This window comes from Anopheles darlingi, chromosome 2, assembly GCF_943734745.1.
Source record: "Anopheles darlingi chromosome 2, idAnoDarlMG_H_01, whole genome shotgun sequence".
Taxonomy (NCBI): domain Eukaryota; kingdom Metazoa; phylum Arthropoda; class Insecta; order Diptera; family Culicidae; genus Anopheles; species Anopheles darlingi.
The window spans coordinates 22,713,624-22,736,902 of NC_064874.1; the positions used below are offsets into that span (position 1 = coordinate 22,713,624).

At 47.6% G+C, this 23,279-nt stretch overlaps 1 non-coding gene across 1 annotated transcript; it reads right to left on the reverse strand.

Annotated features, from left to right (window-relative positions):
* Positions 1–21,158: 21,158 nt before the first annotated feature.
* Positions 21,159–21,230, reverse strand: Trnam-cau (transfer RNA methionine (anticodon CAU)). Its single transcript has one exon. It is a non-coding gene; the product is annotated as a tRNA-Met (tRNA).
* Between the last annotated feature and the right edge of the window lie 2,049 nt (positions 21,231–23,279).

The window sequence follows — 23,279 nt, forward strand, 5'->3', positions numbered from 1 at the left end:
ACATACGATTTGACAGCTCCAAAAGAAGTTCTCGCTCGTTCTCCCTTGCTCGCTTGCTAGACGTGCATTGCAGTTATCGCGATAACTTCTCGCCGGATTTGTATGGGATGACGTTTGTTTGCGAAGTTCTCGTCGAGAAATTCTCCAACATTCGTCATCGTCTGGACACAGTTTAATACTTCTTTTCGATCTAGTGTTGGTAAGCAATGCATAAACGTTGAAAAAATTCAACGATCTTCCAAAAATCATTCTGTATGAAGTTAGAGAGCATTCTCTCACACTCTCAATAATGCTGCAATCAGCTGCGATTGATCATTTGTTTTGCTATCATACAGCGTTTAGTGACTTGTTTTCATCGCTGTGTATCAATGAGAATCACTTTTGACAATCATTTTCCCATTCAAATTCTCTCGTTCTCTCTCTCTCTCTCTCTCTCTCTCTCTCCCTGAGTAATTGTTTTATTCTCAATTTTTCTCTCAAACCGGAAGCGGAAAGGTTCGTTTTTGGAAAGCTTTCCCCACTGATGAGCTTTCCGAACAACCGAACCGACCTCTTCCACTACCCACTATCCTCCTTGCGTAGCGTTATCTATTCGAAGCAAGGCATGTTGAACAGCATGTTGCTGGTTTGTTGTGAGTAAATCATGCTCACCACCACCTAGCCCTGCCTGGGACCGCACTATCATGACTGTTAGCTCACGTATTTTTCCTAGCAAAAAAACAAGTGTCCCTCGAAGGACCCTCCAGTAAAGAAGGAGCACGACACTAAGAGTGAAGAAAGCATTTTTCATCATTCCACTGGCCACGGTTGTGATCAATTTTCTTGGTCAGCAAAATGTTTGGGCGCTAAATGGTGCGCTAATTACGATTAATTGCCGTTCGATCGTGTTGTCGAAATCGAAACAAATCGGTCAAACACCGGTTGGTGCCCGGGAAACGGAAGCTCTCTTGTCATAGCTCGTCCCGGGTACAGGACGGGCATTTTGACAGCTCGCCAAACCAGCCAGCACGCCACTGGGGAGAGGGGAGGTAACAGACTCATCAACCCTTCACACCGTGCACGCCGGGGCCGTTTGTGATGTGAGGAGGACCATGATAAATGATCTGATGGGAAGCAATTTGGATGAGTTGTTTATTTTCGGGCAGCTCTCCGGGCGAAGAAGGAAGGAAGGCCAGCGAAACATTAAGAGTCGTTCGGACCGACAACGACAACGACGACGACGATGATGATGACACTGCAAGCTGAGTGTTGGGTGTTGGGTGTCGGGTGGTTTGTTGTTTATTTTACGTTGTCATTACCCTATCGCGGCCTGTTCTGGTGCTTGAGCACGCTTTAAGCACGTCCTCGTGGGGAGGGGACGGGGAGCGGCACCACCACCACGTTGGCCATCGCCAACACCATTAATGGTGTTAATTTTAAATGCTATCAATTATTTTTAACCTCCTTCCACAGGATGAGGAGCAGCCGAACTAGCCGAGAAGGAGAGAGCGAGAGAGAAGGCAATAGAGGCCAATTGAGATGGAGTGTGTTGTTTGGAGTGTCCCAACGGCAGAAGCACCGAGCACTTTCCCGTGTCACGTATACCGCGGCAGCAACTTAAAGGGAATCTACTTCTACCAATAACACATTTCCAATCCCACATTGACCTCGGCCTCGCATCAATCGGCAGAGCAACAGATTGATGTTTGAAGTGCCGACATCCTGACTGATGCCGTGGTGATTGCCTGAAACCTTTACTGATCAACCATCCGGGCATCGCCGCTGCCGGGTGATTCCAGTTGTTCCAGCATTTCATATTTTCACAAGAACGAGCTGTGGTAGCGATGCACCCCCGGGGTCACAGTAGGCCGGCATACGAATACATACGAGCGTAGCAACAGGAGCAGCAGCAGCATTAGAACGCGCACACCCATGGCATGCTGTGTGGCGGTGGCTGATTCTTGTTTACACTAAACCGAACTGCGGGGAGATTCGGGGAATCCGCAAAAAGGAAGGCATCCGGTGACCGATCCCACGCTTTTCGCACGACGACAAGGACGTCGACGATTCCAATGTTACGGTCGCTGGCTCCGGCTCTGATCGGTTGGCTTTGGTGCGATTGGCGAGCAAAGGATTTGATGACATAACGTGTGCGTGCGTGCGTGTGTGTGCTGCAGATACAGGTCACGATATTGCTCGGAGGCAGACACAGACACGCACGCACGCACGCACGCACCGAGATACGCTGTGGCTCCCAACGAAACGAAAGGAGGAAAAAGGAATCTGCCCGAGGCTAGTTATTACTGGGCCAGCATCACTACCAACAACAACAACAACGACGACAACAAAAAGTAGTAAAACTCGCCCTCGGCAGACGCCCGACCGGCTCCTTCGCCGTTGACGCCGTACCATCGGAATGTAATGCGCAACGTTTGACATTACAACAAGTGCCCTTGGGCGGACGCCGGGGTCCGGACATCAGAACCACCCGGGATTGTACGATCACTATATGGTGGCATTTTGTGTGATGCCGTCCTGTATCCGTGTGCCCGTGCGTCCGTGTGCGTGCTCTCCGAAATAATATTTTATGATGTGCTAGGACAATGCCATTCGCAAATATTTATTCAATTACATCCGGACGGCACGCAGGCACGCACTGGACATGGTGGTGGACATCCTCGTAGCGATCGTTCGTTCGCCTTAAAGCTGGTGTTAGCTGGTGGCTTGATGGCATAAGAAAACATGATTCCAACATACACGCACACACATAGGCGTATGAATCGGATGAAAATAGGAAGGAGCAAAAGTGGGATGTCGAATTGAGTTGGTATTAGGCGGAATTATCCAGCATACACACCAGCATTTCGTGCCGAGGAGCCGAGGAAACTACGCAAAGCCGCCAGGAAGAGTATGGTGGTGCTGTTACCGGGAGCTTCAAAGATAATAGCAGGTATTTCGAATTTATGCAGCTGTATTGACACATGGTTGGAGTAGAATTTGAATATCAGCCCACTGGAACCACTGGCTGGCCGGGGGAGGTAGCGATGCGTAAAAATATGTAAAGAGAGAGAAAGAGACAGACAGAGAGAGAGAACCAGCGCCAGTTGTTTACCTTCAGCTGTGTACGTTGTCTATCGTTCCACAAGGAGGAAACCACAATCCATCTTTTAATGATATTTATGCATAGAAAAAGGGAACCCGTTTGACAAGTAGGAACGCACACTAGGTTCCTATGACTGTGTGTATGTTTGTCTGTGATGGTACGTTTTGGTGAGCATTAGGGCAATGGTCCCTATTTTGGGCATCAATCATTCACCGGAACGCCGCCACCGGAATGTCTCGCTAGCGAAGCAAAAAAGTTTCGCTCCGGTGAGTGTGACATTCCGGGAGACTTCCAGCGTGTATGGTGGTGTTGGGATCTCCTTGTGTCTCCAACACCTCCAGCTCCTTCCTAATATGCTAATTCAGGTGGTACCTTTCTTCACATTCAGCACGAGTCGCACCTTCACAGCTGACATTGCCGACAACCTTTTTTCTTTAAGGTAAGGTGCCCTTGGAGTGGCGTCCCATTGGTGCAATGATGCGCAGCGCTTTGGCTATGATCGATTGCATCGAATCGGAACGTAGCAGTCTTGCGGTTTCGCGGTTTATTTTTTGTTGGTTTTTTATTTGTCGCGGTTGAACGATTGGTTTCGATGCCTTTGGCGTACATTTTGTCGCTCAACGACACATAATCGGTCCCTAAAGCTTTATCTCGTAACACGGCGAGAGACGGCGCCAGAAATGTAACTCAATGCGGGCTACAATAACAGAACTATGCGTGCAAAGGACCTTTTTCCTACATTTTAGTTCGAAGCGTCCTCTCTTTTGGTCAAATCTACTTTTGATCTGAATGATACTTTTTGAGCAAATCTTAAATTAATCTTTTTTCTTTCCAAGTGGCTCCAAGGTGAGTTCATTGCGCAAACCAACTAACTCAACAAAGACAATAAGGCTTTCGATTCGATTGCTGCTGCTGCTTCTGCTGCTACTCCTTTGCATTTGAAGATGAACTTCATTATTCAAAGGCTCGTTAAGTGCAGATAAATTAATGCAATACCTCTCCAGATTTGCATCGTACATTCTCTCCTTTTTCCCTCTCAAGCCTTGTTTGTCGCTTTCAGTCACGCCATCTATATCCACAGGTCCACATGTGCAGCAAATGGTGAGAAGATAATCAAAAGAAGATAATGAGTGTTTTGAGTAGACCTGAGAGCACCGGCCCATCATCACGTCAGTCAGGTATTCCCAATCGCCTTGCTGGAGATTCGCAATTCGATTCGGTGATGATTGCTCGGGAGAATATGCATTCGATATGCAAATCGACAGACAGACACCTGATGCGCCCGGTAAGCGCAAATGCAAATCATACCATCATATCCAGGAAGAAGCAACGGTCGCCGGGTATCGTCGCATCAACTCCCTGGCACATCTCGCACCATGTGATGCCACATGAGACCACATGGAGCATTCGATCGGTCGATGCCGATGCGAGATGGTGATTTCTTCTGGTCTCACAAAACAAGATTAAAATGTTGAAGGAGCCACCTGAGCAACGTATCGTTTACCTCTTGGCTGCCAGGCATTGTGTAGTCTGTGTAGGTTGAATGGAAAAGAAAAATACTTTTCTTGCCAGTGATTTTGCTTGACCAGGATTTGGTCTAGAAATCTAGATATCGAGACACTTAATTAAAGATATGTTTGGTATGGCTAATGGTTTGCAAACAATATGATTATAAGTATGCGTTTGGAGTGAAAGATCTTTTCAAAGAATGGGTTATTAAGGTCTAGTCAATCGTTTCGCCATTATGAACGTTTTGCTAATGATGTGGAAGAGTCTAGCAACGGCCCGCAAATGACCTTTGTTCGGTAGAGCTGCTTTTGAAACTGAGTTGAATAATAAGACCAAGTATAGTGGAAAACGCAAGACAGATTGTTAGTGCATCATCTGGTGTAATCGATTCCATCTAGTTGCCTGTTGAAAATATTCCTTGTCCGTCGAAACAAAGGTATTGCTCGAGCGTCTTTTCCATGTCTACAAATAATTCTTTTCAATAAATGGGCGAATACCTTCGCTTTTGCGGTAATCAAGCGATCATAAAAAGTGCTTTTGAAGGTAATTAGGATTCGTTCGAATGCCTCGGTGCAATTAATGGCCTGTGGCTGCTAATTGAAATTGACTCGACTGGGGTTTAGGTTGATGGCAAATTAGGCTATTATGTAAAAATTAGATCGATATTCAATTACCAATAATGGTGTCTATGGATTTAATGGTAAATTGGATTCAATCGCATGGTTCTTCAAAACCCTTTTGCCACATCTTTAATGTAGCTCGTAAACGATTACAATACCCAGCGGTACTTGTTTATTGCAATGGTATTGAGTGTTGATTAGCAGATGAATTTCTAGCCACCATTCGAGCATCGATCCAGAAGACAAGCATCCGATGGTGTCATGGCGATTAGAATGGTTAGATTGGTTTTAAGTAGATCCACTAGCACCGAAGTCGAGCCTGAGCGGCACAAACGGCACAACCATTAGTATTCCGTCCATAAGGAGGGCTGTGATTTGGTTCGCGCAAGAGATATGACACCGGTGGGCCGTTCGGGGCGAACGGAACGGAACCAACAAGGCAGAACGTGATTCCGTAAGACTTATATTCCCGTTCGGATTGCGCTCCGCTCGAGCAGCTCGAGCCACCGTGGGGCGCCACGCGTGAATCTTCCTATCGGTGTGAAGGGAAGTAATTAATGCAATGAATAATTAATCGAGTAATATTTATAGACACCACCGGTGTGGCTGGTGTGAAGAGTGAGTCTCAGGAGAGTGTAACGGTACGAAGGTGAAGGTTTGTATGTGTTGCTTGCATGTTCGCCACTATTGCTGCAGCCACTCTATAGTAGATTGTTAAGCGAGCCACAATAATTTGCTGTCTGGACGTGTGTAACGGCTTAGTTAAAACGTATTCGTGCTGGTAGTGCCAAGAGTAAGATTGCTCGATCGAAGAAATATAGCTCTCATCAGCAATAAACAATTAGTTCCATTACGAGCTCGCAGCTCACCAATTTATTATATGCACACTCACACACACCACTGACGAACGAGTATCGATTTTCATCACTTTGGTTCGGTTGCCAATGCTGGATACATAAAAAGGATTTTAGTGCACCGCAACCGTCGGGAGGGGGGTAGGTGATACATTTAATTCCCAATGATCGGATGAGTTGCTGGGATAAATGGGATTTATTCACGAATGGAACGAAACCCGTACGATGTGCAATAGAGAAGGGATCAATCAGGACTTTACTTTATACCATATAGTTGAAGGTAGGCCTATAAAACATACAAAAGGGAGGCTTTTTACGAGATAATTCATCGGATTATGGGGCGACGACAGAGTAAAACAACATCAAAAGGAAAGAATAGAAAGAGCTGTGTATATATTTAACTGTAGATAAGTAGAGTTATGTTACATGAACAAAATATGTAAAACTGTAGCATGATTTGTTACAGTAATGTAATATTTTATTTAGCATTGACATGTTATATCTGTGTAATCGAATGTAGTTGTAGTAGTTTTATAAAATTCTGCGTAAATCAAGTTATTCAAGTAGTTTTATCATCTTTATGTCTCATACTAATAAACAAAAATCATGGTCGTCACTTTTTTATAATTTTCTTTCATTAGCAACAGAAAAAGGCTTGCTAATATTGTATTAATACTCATCAGCGATTCAAGATATTCTTCAAATTATCATAAGATCTTAAAGGTTAAATTAAAGCTTAAACCAGTCTAAGTGCAATATCTGACGAGTGAAACCGGCCGCAAGAGCTAGAGAACTTGAATAGAATTTGTATAATGGGACTCCAATGAAAATGAAACGATTCTGATTCGAAAAGAGCATTCGAAGAAGCGGAAAAGTGAAGCAAACACAGACCAGGGCCACGGTTTACCAAGGGGCCGTTTACTCATTCATCATCCATTGCGAGGGCCAGCTGTTGCTAGCTTGACCGTATGAACGAATTGCACCGCTCCGTACCGCATGAAGGTCGCATGCCTGGAAAGTCTGGCCGGATGGAGACGGAAAATGTGATTTCATTCCATTGGCAGAAAGGAATATTATTCGTTTGCCTTTCGCTGTCTTCTCCTCATTCATGTGCTACAGCGTAGCATAGAATAGTGTCTCGCGTCCATTAGCAAGAGCATTTCTTCAACATCTTGTCCCCCCGGGAGAGAGAGAGAGAGAGCCCTTCAGAAGCTCCCAAGCGGATAGTACAAAGTAAAGGTAAATTGAAATGAATCGTGGCATCGACGTATCGTGGCGAAGGACAACTCGTCCTCGCCGTCACGAAAGGAATATTTTTAAAATGCCAATTTCCGATTTACACCAATTCACTCTCGACACTCTGTTTTTTTTTTTTACATGTCGGGGACCGGACAGTTCGTTTTTTGCTCCCCTTTTTTCGGTTCCGGTGTTCGGTCGTTCGGTTGGTCACTTGTCGTGTGCTCAGGTAGGGGGTTTTTGGGGGTACATTGTGCTCGAACAAGAGCAAACCAGCTCGATCCATCGTCAAATGAAAAGGTCCTTCCAGCAGTCTTCTTCCGGGACGGGGACCGCTTTTGTTGCTGGACCCTTGCGCCAGACCCACTCCTCCCCCGGGATATTGTTCTGGGTGAAGAATGGCGCTGAGAGCAGCAAAAAAAAAAAAAGGAAAAACCGGGCGACCAAACAGCCCCGGATGAATGGATGAAGGATTCTACGCCGGTAAATTTCGTCCAAGATTTAATCAACCCTTGGGACCCGGACCCACGGGCCCGGGCCCGGGAGATCTTTGGAGATATCGGCGTCTGGTGCGGTACCAGTGTAATGCCAAAGTTTTGTGGAGATTTACTTTCACTAACGGGCACTGGCTCTCTCTTTCTCTTTGTCTCTATTTGTTTCTCTCTCTGTCTTGAGCGTTCTTTGCCATTCACCTTTTTTCTTTTATCAAATAAAGCCCTCGCGGGGGAATATCCGCCACCGCTAAAGGAGTTGCACATTCGGACTTTCGGAAACTTAAATTGGAAAATGCACCAACAGTGCAGCCCCGGGGCCCCGAGGCCCGCGCGCTTTTTGCAGAAAATTAGTAATCGAGTTGGGAACGACTTTTAACGATACTCTTATCACTCTGTCTCTCTTTCTCTGTCTCACTGTGGGTTGGGGATATATTAGGAACTAGGCGGTAGAGAGAATGAGTTGGATTTGAGCTGATAATGGATGGACAGAATGAAGTTCTGGCCGTCGGACTTTGCGGTGGTGATGCTGCTGCTGGTCAGCAAACGGGTCAAATCACGATGTTCCGGGCTGGATTTGTGGTGTCGTAAAGATGTATTGCTCCATGAATCGCTCTCTCTTTCTCTCTGTCTCCCTCTCTCTGCGCAAAAGTGCCGATGCCAATGGTCGTCAATTCATGTTCATGCACCCCCCGATTAGTGACCCATTACTGTCGTTCGCTTGTAGGTGATTTGTGGTTGTATTGGCCTTTTTATTAGCTTCTTTGTCGTTTATCGGTGACCGAATTGCAGTGTAAACCGGCAGAACAGCGTGTCGGCAGATTGGCAGATTCGTATCATTCCTTTCCGAATCGTTTAGCGATTTCGACGAACAACATTAACTTGTTATTCTCGAATTGAGGGCAGGGCTGTGCAGATCGTAAATTCAATCTCATTTAGTGCGTGAAGTGTATTCCTGCTTACCGTTGGTTGTGAATACGAGGCTACGAAACCAAAAGCGAGCTTGTGTGTGGCTTCAGCTTCATGTTCAATGTTTGAGAACTAAATTTGCGCTAATCAGTTTAGCATAACTTTACACTAGGGTTCATTAGTTTTTGGGGCAAAGTTTCTCGTTCGTTCGTTTCGAAGCATTTAATTACCGGCGGCACTGGTCCTGGCAGCAGACCACCAACGAGCCACATTTGTTTAGCTTCACCCGTCGGCAGCAAAACTGTAATTTTGGCCAAACTCAACCAAAAATTGAAATGAATTGGTTTTGTACCAAATTTGGAGCATCGGTGTTGGTCCATACCAGCTCCAGCAACTAATCTCGCGTCAATGGTCGTTCACGTAAAACGGATTTCTTCTGCGTGAATACACACACGCACACACACACACATACACACACTTGGGCTTGGAATGCACCCCGAGCTCTGTCGGGGGAAAAACGGTCGGTTCGGTGGCAGCTAAATTTGTTGGAACGTTTCAATGCCAACATGGATGGAGGCGCATGATGGTTTTTACACCAAACACCAGGCGTCTCCATGTGCAACGTTCCACTCGAAGGTCGAAGGAGGCTGCGGTTCCTGTTTGCTTGCTTGCTATGATTTACGCCATGAAACCGTTTTAGCATCAGATCGTCGTTCGCAGCTTGCTGTGGCCGAAAGTTTGACCGTAGTTATGCGGTACCGGCCCCGAGGGCCAGTGTCGGCCAGTATGTGACCAGTCGGAGCTCGGAGCTGTTGTCTGTCCGGTTGGTGCGCAAGGTGCGTTCCTTTTTTGTTTTGCCCTCCTCCTCCTCTTTTTTTTGCCGCTGCTCCTGTTGCTGTTGATTTAATTCAACCGAAACCAGACCGTGTGTGAGAGTTGAATGGTCGCACCGAATGTCGAAACATGCATCTCACCAATTTCGTGGTCGGGGCGAAAAAAGCCGGAAAGTTCGATAAACTCTCGCAGGACACACAGTAAAAGCGATGGCCAAATGGCAGCTGTCTGTAATGTGGGCGTGCGAAAAGTTTTGTGATACCTGGCTTTTTTCCTGCCCGACATCGATGCTTATTGTCGTGTTAGTAAACTGGTGTCACCGGACGATGGATCGGCGTCGTCGTCCTGAGAAGGGGACCATCATCGTGAGCGTGAAAACGTGTCAGCGCTTCAGCGGGGGATTGATGCGAAGCTGTCTCCATCCATCAGCCCATGTGAGGTAGAACGCGGTAGAAAAGTTTTGTGGTTTTGGACCATATACCTTCACTTCGTTCTCTCCCGGGGTTCTGTGCATTACGAATTCGCCATTCGCGGTGCCTGCCTCATCAACACGTGAGATATCAATGTTAGCAGCGTGAAAGTTTGACCGTTTGGCGACCATCACAAGCTGCGTAATGAGATGCTAGTGGCGAGATTGGTCACTTGGTACTTTGCTACATACATTTGAATACTGATTCGATTCCCAAAAACCGGACAAGTTACTAACCGTGACGCAAGAGTGAAAATAGTTTAGATACTGGGTGGCGATCCGAAGTCTTGCAGTCCACACTCCATGCGAGCTCGAGCGGGTGGGTGGAATGGTTAATGAGAAAGCGTCTGCTCGGTCCACAGGAGCACAACACAACACACTTCCGAGGCAACAAGCCACTATCTTCACTTCCGAGCAAGGGAAACTTGCTTCAGATTCTCCTTCACGGAGGAGGGAGGTTGATAATTTTAAATGTATAATGATTATTTTCTCAACAAAACCATCTTCTCCATGCATACGGAACGAGGTCCAAAGTCGAATGGCATCTTTGGGCCATGACAAAACCGGGCGGCTGGGCTGGACTGGGTGTCCTGGCCGGTTGGCCACAAGGTATTATGATTACCCGTTAGTCCTCGAAAACTCGAAACTCGGGGCAGAATAAATAAATAACTAACCCATAGTAGTTTGCGGGCTAAGATTGCGCCGCCGTTCCTGAACCGGGGAGGCCGAAGTTTAGCGTTGTTGGTCATGGGAAATCAGCACAGGAATGGCGGATGTTCCTCTCCTAGGGCAGGTTCCTATCTTCATCTCCATTCTCACCGCGTGTTGCGGGCGCCGCTGTGTAGGTTTTGCGGAAGTGTAGCCACCGGTGTAACGGAGCACATGGTTATGATTTACAATCCATCCAGCACCAGTTCCGGCAGAGAGCGTATTAGCATACTCATGTTTTATTGATGAGCATCGTGATGCGCGTAGTTTCGCCGGGACCGCGTAAGGGCTTGCTACGACATATTGAGATTTTTCCTTTGGAGTCGCTAGTGTAACTAAGAATCTTAGCTGGTTGTCCTTTTAGGTAACATACGCGATCAGCACGACATTCCAGGTTTAAAGCAGGTTCTTCCATGTGCGCTGCGAGTTGTTCGAGTCGAGTGGTTTTCAATTTGTTAATTGTACTCAGCTGGATAGCCGTCCCCAGGACTCTTCTTTCCGGCTGAAGTAGCGTTCTAATTAATTAACAAAAAAAAGTGCAGCACAAAACTGGTGCGAGAGAGAGAGAAGAAGAGAGACAGAGTGAGTTGCGCAACCGTTGACACTATCCAGTCGCGCGGTATGTTCTGCATTTGTCTTCGCTGATGATTTATGACTGTCATCTCACGGACTGTCCCGGCGCTCAAGTCATAGGAGCAAAAGCGGCACGTGGCATCAGAAAGCGATGGTCAGAGCGCGATGAAATGAGTACCGCGCCGAGCACCGCGCAAAATGGTGTGCAGCTCGGTTTGCACCTCTTTCTTGTTCCTCGGTTTTGTTAGTTTTTCGTCTGGATTCTGTTCCGCGCGCGCGTGACACAGACCCTTTTTGGTCAGCAGTACCAGCAGCAGCAGCAGCGGTGGAGCTGTCACTCTAGGCGAGGTCCTCTGTTTGGTCGCCGGCTAGCACCAGATCGTTTATCACAGAAAGTGATGCCGGGCGCTTGTTTTCATTAGTCAATATAATTGGTGGTTCGGTTCGGTTCCCTGTGGAAATGTGTCACCAATGTGCTACTGCTGCTGCTCGAGGCGCTAGTAAATGAAATATGAGTTCCAATGTCTGTCGCAAGATTGTCGTGCGATGCGCTTGTTTTTTTTTAATAAAATTATGTTCATCCTTTTGCTCTATTTAATGTTCAGACAGTCAACCACGTGCCCTGAGCCACGTGTTAATGTCACTGGAAGGTCCGGCAGGAAAGTGAAAAGTTTCTGCCCAATGGGCCACTGTTCCTCTTGCTCCAAGAGGGGGAGGAGTTATTGTGAACCTAGCCTCATCTCCTCCTCCTCCTCCTACTGGTAGTTGTTGTTTGTTGCGCCACCTTATTTATCTTGTCTGAGCCATCTGATCGTGTGGCTGATGGGCGTGGGGGGTGCTTAGCCCAAGGAGAAGTTGAGAAGTATTAGTAGTGGCCCGGAGTTTATGATATTATTGCAAAGTATGATCAAATCAGACACGCTTGACCCCGCGTTAGCAAGATAGAGAGACAGAAAGAGAGGGTCCAGCCACGATGCGGTCATCGTCTCCGTTATGACAAGCATTTAGACGTTTTGGGTTTGATGTTCTCCCGTCAGTGGGGTTTCAGGATCGTTAGTGAGTCCATACCAGACTACTAAGACGATGACGACGACGATGACGGCTGGCAAGAAAGTTATTTGACTGCTTCTTTTCCTTCTTTTCTTCCTCCTTCCATCTTCTTCTTCTGCTTCAACTATTATTGTTGTTGTCTCGGTTTCAGCGAAATGGCGAGCTAGTTCCATTCCCCCGTGTTCCGTTTCCGTGTTTCTGCCACTGCCACATTGACAGTGATGACCTGAAACCGAAGTCTCGAAGTGGCCAAGTAGAACGGGAAGGGAAGTTGGCGAGTAAACTGACGTGTCGTACGTGATCGGCGCAACTTCTTCGCTTCCGCTGGTTTGGAATGGTTTTTTGGGGAGGAGAAAGAGGGGAAACAATGTCTCTTCCTCTTCCTGCGACTCTATTCGCATTGAAGAAATGATTTTCCTTTCCGCAGCAGACAACAAAGATGCAACAGTGTTTTTTTCCTCTTACGGTAAACTGGCGACTGGTGATGATGATGTTGAAATGGAGGAGTCGACGCTAGAGCAGACTTACAGTGGCCAGAGAACAGTCTTACTACTGGTGCGAGGTTCTGATCTAAGCGTAGCAGAATGATAACGCCTATAATCACCCAAAATGGAAAACTGCTTCTAAAGCCTCCAATTTATGATATTCAGCTTTTTCAAGAGTCATTAATCAATGAAAGTTTGAAGCTACACACATCTTACAGCGCCACAAATGTCTTTGCAACGCTTGCACACCATGTAGAGGCACCTTCTAAAATGTTCCTGCATCAGCATCTCGTGGCCGAAATATAGTGTATGTCGGTGTGCATACGGTGTGTAACTTGCGGAGTAATTACCAGCACTATTAGCTTCCCGGGAAACCTCCACAAACCATACGTTGTTTGTTGGTTGCTGGCAGTGCAGTTCCCGGTACTGTTTACCGGTGCCAATGCTGCTGCTGCTGCTCCTGCTGCATGCTCGATGCATTACACCAGCCACAGCATCATGTCTTCATTTGCGGACTTCAACGTCACCAGCTAGCAACCGAAACAGTACCTGCCCTGCAATGAGCGCGTGCAGTGAGACGTTAAATCTGAAAAGTTATCAGAGCAACCTGTCCGTCCAGCAGGGGTTCTGTTTAGTTCGTACTCGAACGGTGCTCCACCAAATGGTAACCGAGAAAAGCCGAACCGAGCCGGCCTCGAGAAGCTGTCCGTCCGTCCGTCCGTCCGTCCGTCTGGTTGCCCTTTTTTGGGGAACCCCTAACAGGGGAAAGTATATGTTCCATGGTGTGTTCCGTGGACGGAGTGCCGTATCCGGTGCGGTGCTCATCGTCGTACGTACGCCGGTTCGCGTGGTAATGGTTGAAATTGGGCGCAAATGTTTGTGGCTCGGGTCTGGATACCGACCGGAACGGAAAGTTTTTCTTCCCGTGTGCTGTGCTCCGGCGCTCTGTTGTGGCGTTATGCAACGCCAGGTACGACTTGGGGCGGCCCAAAATAGTCAATCGTAAGGTAGTTTTAATTACGAAACGTGTCACCTGTGGCCTCGGTGTACGGGAAGACGTGGGAAGACGTTGTATTCGCTGGCTCCAGAGTTTCTGGATCGTGTTTCGAAATCAACAACAAATGGTAGTTCGAGCAGCAAGTGCGTTGTACCGGATGCTAACTTTATTTTTTGTTACAAATAATGACATTCCGGCGAAGTCTTGGACAGTTGGAAACCCAGGAAACTTTCCTGTACTTTGATTTTACGACGAATCTTAAACAAAGTTCTCTCACCAGCACCAAGAAGTAAACATTTCCCTCATTTCTCCTTTCCCTTTCAATGCCTTTTCGCTCATTAAAGCCGCTGCCGAGCTGCGCCCCGAAAGTTACTATTAATCTTCGAATGTTGGTCCCATTCCCACCACCAAGAGGGATCACCAGAACCGGATGTTGTTAGTGCGATGGACGGGATCAAATAAAGAAGGTCAAACCACGGGTCATGTTGGTGAAAAGTATCCTTTTTTTTGCACGCCCCCGGGGATTCCATCGTAACCGACGTAGCGCCGTTGCACCGCCCCCGGAACAAATGACAATTTGATTAAACTTGATTTGACAGGTCTTGACGGTCCTGAAGCACACCGCATACCGGCCCATTGACCGGTTGAGCGGGTTTCACGAGACGAAGGTGAGTTTTCCAAGTCCCGGCCCCTTTCGAATCCTTCGCAGCAACGACGACGACGACGGCGAGCTCGAGTGGGGTTTGGAGCTGTGTGTGTGTGGAGGGTGGGGGGGGGGGAATTACAAAAGCGCAGATACCACATCCTTATCCCGGCGTCAGTCCGCGGTTGCAGACGACGTTGAAGGACCGAATCGTTATTGGAAAATTCTTTCCTCGATCAAATGCTCTCCTACCGTTGAACGAAGAAGGAATGGGATGGTAGAAGATTTTCAGAATGCGTCTTCAATCGAGCTTCTTACTGAGAGCTGCTAAGACGTATAGCACTCTTGATTGATGTTTTCGTTTGCGGAATCCCTCTGCCTGGTGGCCGTCCTGCCCTCGAGCAAGGTTCGAGCACAACTTAATCGATAAATCCCTTTGAATCCCGTGTTCGTATCGGTTTTTCGTAAAAGAGAACGGGTTTTACACTTTTAGATTCAATGTATTGCAAAGAAGGAGGAAAATAAAACCCGATTGTCGCTCCGCGCGATTTGGGCATCCATTAACGAGGCCTTAATTTCTATGCAGAACCTTTAAGCCGGACGCAAACCGAGTGGCCACGAAGCATCGAAAGCATCAGCAGCGAAACGTTGACTACTACCCGGGGGTGGCGGGAGCGAGTTGCAGTAAATTATTCATTCCACCTGAACCTGAACCTGAACTCGATCTACTTGACAGCGGCAGCAGCAGCAGTAGCATCGGACCGTTACCGAGGCGCAGACTGAAATTAGATAATAAATTTTGATCCATCTTAATTACTTCACCATCGCCGCCGCCGCTGCTGCTGCTCATTAATAATCGCTTACCGTCCGGTTAGTAAAGGCCGGGAAGGGCGTCCGACGCGTCCTAGTCGCTCTGTTCCGCTTGACCCAGGACGATAGAATTGTGCCGTGGTCGTCGGCGTGAAGTTTTCCCTTTTCGGAGATTTCCTAACCTCACATCCTGGTGCTCATTATGGTCGGTGCAATTGGTTGGATTGACCCGTTTTAAGACGTTAATAGGTTACTGGGATGGTTAGAGTGTGGGCAGCAGGTGATGACGTGCAGCTTGTTTGCCTTTTAGATCAAGTTTAATTGTATCTGTAGGAGGCTGTGGAAGAGAATTAATTGGTATAGAGGTCTACCGGTAGCTACGTCCATGTGGGATCGTAATGCATGCTACAGCCCTATGGCCATGGGGTATTTACCTTCCAAACCCCCAAATTGAAAGGACACAAAGGGTCCAGCATGGAGAGCGTTGGTAAAGACGGTATTTGGAATCGAGTTGAATGGGTCTGTTTGATCATTTTGGAGTACAGGAACTAATTCTTCGCCCGGCCAGCCACCGCAGTAAGTTTGTTGTGCACTCTTGAGCTTTTCTTCTGGAGGAACCTGCCACTGGAACCTGCCTGGAAGGGCTGGTCCACTCAATGGAACCACTTATCAGGACCAGCAGTAGCAGCAGTAGCAGCAGCTGGAGTACGGATTTTCTGGTACTTTTAGCCAGACTAAGAGCACACTGGAAGCAAACCAACTGCCAGAAGTGTGGTCTAGCACCGTCTACAACCCGTAACGTATGCTTATGCTGCCCACTTTAAGAGATGATAAAAGGTTTTGTCGAGCGCTGGACGCAACGCAAAGGATGTTCGGTAGCAAAGGAAAGGCAGCAGCAACAGTAGCTGGAATACCTTGAATCACTGGCGCACCACTCCTTGGCAGCAGGTGGACAAACATAATCACACGTATTTGAAGGGGTTCACTTGTGTTATGATTGCAAAAATGTAATCTTGTTAAGTCTATTCGATTCAGTGGAGCACTCACACAGGTGGAAGGAGGCATCAGTGGGTATTCTGGCCATGCCTGCCTGCCTGCCTGACTGTCGCTATGCACTCCGGGACACCGGGATCTGAAGTGACCTGCACCTGTGACCGTGGCGAAGGAGTTCGGAAAAACGAGTGAGTCTATCGTCACCGTCGGACCAAAGCAAAGGCCACCGGCAAGGCTAGCTTCCCAGAAGCCAAAGCCATTGTGCTCCTGTTGGTGCTCGGGAGGGAGTTTTCTAGCTTTTTAGCTCGTTTGAAAGAGGGCAAACGACAAATTTCTTTTCCCCCTTTTGCGTGGAACAAATGCAGGTGGCGAGGGCTTAACAGTCGGTCGGTGAGCTGGAAAAACGAAAGGATTTGATCTGGTGGTTAAAAAGCGGTGAAGGCAAATGTGGAATGTGTCCGTATGGTGCCGACGTCGTTGCGTCCTTTGGTTCCATGTGGTATCTATGGATGAGTCTAATTGAATGTTGAACTTCTTGTTTCAATGAGGGCTCAAAAAGGTTTTCCTCTTTTTTCCCCGGGGGAATATTGTGATTAAATATTTTGGGAGGCTTTAACGTCGAGGTTTGATGAGATGCAGAACAGACCCCGAATCGAGTCTCTAATTAAACCTGTCAGTCAATTTGAATACGAACCTTAATCAAACTGCTTATTAACTTGTGCATTTTTAAATCCTTCTCGTATACTTAGATGTAGCGAAAAGCAGCGTAAAAGAAGCGTAAACAACTTGCAAAACCGTTGAATCATTTGCGTGCCGTGTATTGATCCATTTTCTTTACTGAATTTTATATTATTTTGCACTAAAATGGAATGATTCGAATGCTCATTCAGATTCATAATATCGCTACATATTTTCTCATCTTGAGTGAAGCAATGCTAGTTAAAATGTTTTCGTTAAACTGTGTCCGTCTAAAAATACCTGCCTGAACCTTTAATCGATTTTAACTACTTTTCTTTAAAACGCTAAACAACCTAGCCTTAACAACCTTTCTTCGAACCATTTCTCAAGTGTTTATGCCAACATGTCTCTTCAACGGCATGCCGCTATTCCTACCAGAGGGATCCCAAGCGAAGAAAAAGTGAACCAGAAATAGCTTCTAAATAAGCCAGAACCGTAAAACATTAACACCATTCGTTCCAACAACAGTCAAGCGTTCTGGCAGCGCATAAACAGACGTGCCACTTGCCAAGTGCCATTCACTTCTGGTAACAACAGTAATTAGCGTGATGAAAAATCAACAAGCAACGTGTTGCCGCCAATTATTATGCACTCAGGTAGTAACGGTTACGAAGGATGGAGCGCACATACACACGATGGTGCGGCGCGACATGATTGCTGGTGTCCATCTCCGTCCGCGGAGATCTGCAGGTTGCAAATGAAAACACGCTCCCCAGAGTGCACCGAGCGGTCGGTCGGTTTCCCGTGGTCCTTGGAACCACCGTGGTCATTATAATTTTAATCGTGATAAAGCCCTCTTCCATTCATTGCTCCCTCCCTCCTCCCACCATAGGTACTCAACGCGCGCAGAGCGCAATGGAATGATGAACAGCATAAAATTGAAATGGAACGTTACTGTTACGATCAGTGGGTGCATTGTTTCAGCTTATTCCCCCTTACATTTCCTTTCCATTCCAGCGCCGCATTGTTCATATGTTTGGAACAAGTTCCCCTGGGAACCCCCGGCCGGGCTTACCCCGTTTGGTTGGTGGAATCCTTTTGAAATCGATTTTTAATGAGAAAATCCTATTTCAGGAACGGAGAGCGTACACACTGTTACATATTCACGGGACATGGGCACATCTACCCAGCACAGTACCCCAGATGCCAATAAAGGCGAGAGACAGAGAAAAGCCGTTCAAGGTATTCCAACTTAATTCCCTTAAAATATAGCGCTCATTATTCGACAAACGATGCAACCCAACACCATCACCACCACCAGTAGCAACATCCTCTTTTCGCTCTGCACATCAATACCGCGGTGTACGCGGAGCAGCACTGAAGTGGCGCCTTTTCTCGCTGTTCAGTGAAGCAATCGATTTAAATTAAAGCATTACACTCGGCATTACGTGATACCATCTGTGGCCACCAGCAAGGTGGCTTCTCGGCGGCGGCAATGGTACGGGCAAGCAAGAAGTGTGAATCGAATCGAGCACAAAGTGAACCGAAAGTATCGGCAAAAACACCGAACCGGTGCGATCGATAGTATCGAAAATCCCCTTTCCCACAACTACAGCTACATGAATTCCAGAAAAAGGGGCTGATGCTTCGGTTCGGTTCGTTGCGCTTTCGTTGGCATCGACCGATTTGCAAACTGCAGCACAAGCAACACAAGCACCATGGTACGATGCACATCAACTATCGGATGGATCCCGGGTCCGGGGTTGATAGACGAAAAATCGAGCAACGAGCGTGTGCCCAAATCCACCCTGAAGGATCACTCTTCAGTGCACCCAGTCCAGGCGGCCCAGCAGGCCCCCGGCGTGCGTGATGTTGTGTATCGGCTGTAATCAATCTGCTACACGTGAGAAGCGGCACATGTTTTCGGATGTTCAGGGCACGGTGATGGCTGGAACCAGTAACCGGATCCGGTTACACTATAGCACCACCGTTGCACCCTAGCTAGCTGTCAAAGCTGCTGCTGCTGTTGCTGCAAAATCGGTGCCCAGATTAGTGGAATGCACTTTAAAGCGCTTCATCGATTCGATGCATGGCCTTTTGGCTTTTAGTTTTTTTTTGTGTGTATTAATCGAGCTGCATCCATGACGGGGATGATAAATGCCGCGCGTAGGAAGCGAGCTGCACCTTCGCACACTTTCGTGTTTTCTATTAAGCGCTTTGATTATGATGATTAATGGGCCCGGTGTAAAGCTCCTCTCCGTTGATATGTTTGTGTGAAATGTTTGCCAGGGATTTGGTGAGATTTTAAAATGAAATTAACATCACTTTAAGCATCCGTGGTGGTAGCTTTAATGTGGAACCTTAAATAGCAAACAAACCCATTCGCTCGGTTGGCTGAAGTGAAGCGTTACAAAAAAGATGCCGCTACGAACGATCCATCATCCATATTGTGTGTGAGTATGTGTGTGTGTGGAAATGTTAGTAGTTTAGGGGTCGCCTCAGCTGGAGCACAGCATCTGTTGAAAGTTCGCGTTGGAGTTTCTCGTTATCACTCGTTGTTATTTGCTCGCCGAAAATTGAATCCCTACAGCTTGTACCGGGCAACCCCTTTTTCTTGCTCGGTCAAGCAGCAGCCGACCATGAGGCGCTGTCGTCTCCTTGGTAACGCACGCCAATCGGTTGTGAGCACGTGTCGATAAACACGTGCTTCTTTGCCAAATCAACCGAAACGAGAGAGAGCATAAAATGATGGATGAGTGAAGGGGCAGTCCACGCCGTTGCCAGGATGATGATGATGATATCGTAACAGATAGCAACAGCAGCAGGCGCTGTGCGGTGACAGTGAGTGACCGGAATGGAACCCAGTAGATCTCGCATAAACTCGCAAATTTTATTGCTAAACGATTACTCAGCTCGTTGTGACGGGCGATGGGCGATGGGTAATACACCGGCGTAATCGTGTTATGATTTTGTTGTGTTGGAATATGTTGTCATGCACGCTATCATCGCGCAGCAACGCCATAATGTTAAGTGCGAGCAGCCGTCGTTTCGCGTCCGCGTTTACGATAATCAAACTCAAACTGTGGCGCTTCTCGAGCATCTCCGATGGTCGGTCCCCTAATAGACATTTAAGATCCACAGCACCGCTCAATCATAACCCGCACTGGAGGGACGGGGACGGTGGCATGGAGGGCACAAATCACCCATCAGCTTAAAGCGATCAAAAGCATCGTGTGACCATCCGTCTGCCCTGCGCCATTTCTCTTCCCCCCCTCGCTTTTTATGCCATTAATGCCGCGCAAAGAAGCGAAGGACAAGAGCAGGGACAGAGAGAGTGGAACCAGAACCGCCTGTTTGAAGAAGTTAACTAGAAGGAAAGCTGTTCCTTTTGTGAAGGTGTCCATAGGGTGGCGTTGGTGGCGCTGGCTTCAGCGAAAATTGCCCCCAATCACGGCCATTTAAGCTAAGGGACACGGGGCGAAGGGGAAGACGCGAACCATGACTTAGGGAAATTTGTCCAGGCGCTAGGCTGTTGTTGTTTCTTTTCCTTTCGGTACGGCTGGCGCTCGTCATGGCGCTCATCAAGCGCCCAGGAATGCCGACCACGGTGGCGCTTTTGACCCAACAGCAGCTCCTTCGGTGCAGTTCCGCCTTTTCTGCGCTTCTTTTCTGCGCTTTGAACGAGCGGCGATTTGATGGTCGGTGATTTATTATAAGGCATTATAGCAGGCGTCCTGAATGGGTCCTGAATTTCGACGAGCTCGACGCATCTTCACTCGCCAGTGACGGTGGAAAGCAATCGATTATGAGAGCTTTGTGATGCTCTAGTGCGCTCGCTCTAGTGCTTTCAAATTCGTCATTCAAATTAGTTTCGTTTCGCCATAATACAACCGAATTTCATTAAAAAATGTTTTACAATTATTACGATTTCAACTGTCCACTTTCTCTGAAGGTAATCAATCTAGCTTGTTTTGGATTTGATTAGACATTTTCTTTCTCTCATGTCTGAGTGATTACGCTATGTGCAAGAATAATGTTGGATGCATAAAAAATAGCTGAGTTGCAGCAGGTACGAAGTATGTATTAAACCTCTACCCTTGAAAGACACTATCCTGATTCAAAAACGCTACTAAAATAGTTCCACACAACAACACACACCACTAAAAACCTCTCTTCTACTGTTGCAAACGAAAGGGAAAAAGGAGAATTTTCCAGGATAGCAGAACGTAGTTTCGATCTACGGACCTCTGGGTTATGGGCCCAGCACGCTTCCACTGCGCCACTCTGCTCGCCACGGAAAGGGTTACTAAAATTTTAAGTAAATATTTCCAGCTGAGCCGCAATTGGATTATGGAACATGCAGCATGCCACGCAATCACCAGGGATTGATTATGCATCATTCTGGAAACATTTGAAAGCCGTTTCACCATAACGCGACGTTCACAAATCCGTTCGCGTACACATTCAAATCGCTTGGAAATCTCACCATAAGCCCGCCAGTCAGCAGCCAGTACTGGTCCAGAGCCAGAGCAGCCAGAGTTAGGTCATACGTCGAATCCTTTTTTTTTCGAAGGACAATCTCTCTCTCTCTCTCTCTCTCTCTCTCTCTCTCTCTCTCTCTCTCCACTGCCTACTGTGCTAATCGGTGCGCCATTTGGCAGCTATTTAGGATTCGCACTCGCATCCTCGTTGACGTTGCGACTCAGCGGCAGTTTTCAATCATCAAAAACCGTGCGGAACTGCAAATCCCCTGCGCCCCCCTCCCATCGGGGGTAGGCGGTAGGATAGGGCGCCGGTGTCGGTGAAGTTCACTCGCTTGCCTTGCCTAATCCAATCCGGTGCCATGGTGGTGCCATTTTTCCGTCTCAACGAACCTCATGAATGCGACAAGTGGTTTTATGGTGCTTGTGTTGAGAGAGTACGTACGTGTGTGTATATGTGTGTGTGCGCGTTGTGTGATCCAAGGGTAACTCAATGTGAACAAGCATTTGTGGAAATCACGGACTAACGCTTCGGTGCTGTAGCTCAGCTTTTGTGCATAATTCCCTCTCCGCAGCAAAAGGTGCACGGAGCAGTACGCAGGAGAACACACACACACAGGAAAGGAAAAAAAACAAAATGCCGGATGCGCACGTCAATCCCAAGTGATGGTGAGCAGCTGGTGGTGCTGGCGGTGAGGCTTTTGTGGCTCTACATGTCACGCACAGCAGCAGCTTCCTGTTCGATGATCGTAGTAGTCTGTTAGTGTTTGTTGCGGTACGCACTCGATGGTAGCGTGCAAACTGCTTAATAAAGATATGCTCGGCAGGTCATTCAACATAAGCTACTGCTGCTGCTGCTGCTGCTGCTGCTCATAAATTGGGTTTAATGTGCGAGCGATAATGCAGTCGCGATGGCGTGAGCAGTTCTTCTTTAATTTCATTTGAATTTAGATTTAAGTAGAGCATGACAGTGTGTGTGTGTGTCGTGGACTTTAAAGTTGCATCACAACTTCCTTTCGGTTGAATGTCATCGCGCCTACGGTTTGTGGACCATGTTTGCCTCAATTTATCTTGCAGAGCACAAAGGATGGGACTTTTTACTTAAAACAAAAACCGTGTGTAGGAGCGTTGCTACCCACACTACCATGAACTGAAACACGACCAGCGTCTACCCTGGTTCCGGCCATGGCAAGGGTGCTCGTGTCTTCCAGTGAACCAAGCAGCTCCGATCACCACCACCGATGAAGTTTAAACAAAACTTTTGCCTTCCTCGAATCGCGGCTCTCAGATCGGTTGCATTCGGATGCCGCGTTCTTTGCGTTATTCTTCCTTTCGCTACGGACTGCTTGGCGAGCTCTGGGAAATGGAGCAACGGGCGACCGGAACAACAGCCTACACCATAGCGCCTCCTACACCCTCGCCACTGGCAGCACTGGTTCTGGTGGTCGAATATCTTACGAGTTTACAACTGTGACACCTCGGCCCCGGCGAAAAGTCGTGAACGTGGAAAGTTTGACTCTGCCACCCCTGCTTGGCCGTGGGTCTGGTGCTCGGAAAATTCGGAACTGATGCTGCTGTTGCTGCTGTTAGGTTGTGTTGGTATGTCAATCAAGCCACGAACCTGGGAAGGGGTTGATGGGTCCGCTTTATGTCTTCGTCCATTCTGGTGTGGTGTGGTTGATGGACATGTGCGTTCCTCGCCCTTCCTTCACCACCATTCGGAGAGGGATGTCTTTCGGGTTGTCCCCGTTGCCCGAACGAACGAACGAACGTTAATCGTCTTACGAAGTGGTGGTGGCGGCTTTCGAAGCGGTTTTCCACTTTCCAGTGGATTCCGTTGGTGGTTTTGTGGTTTGT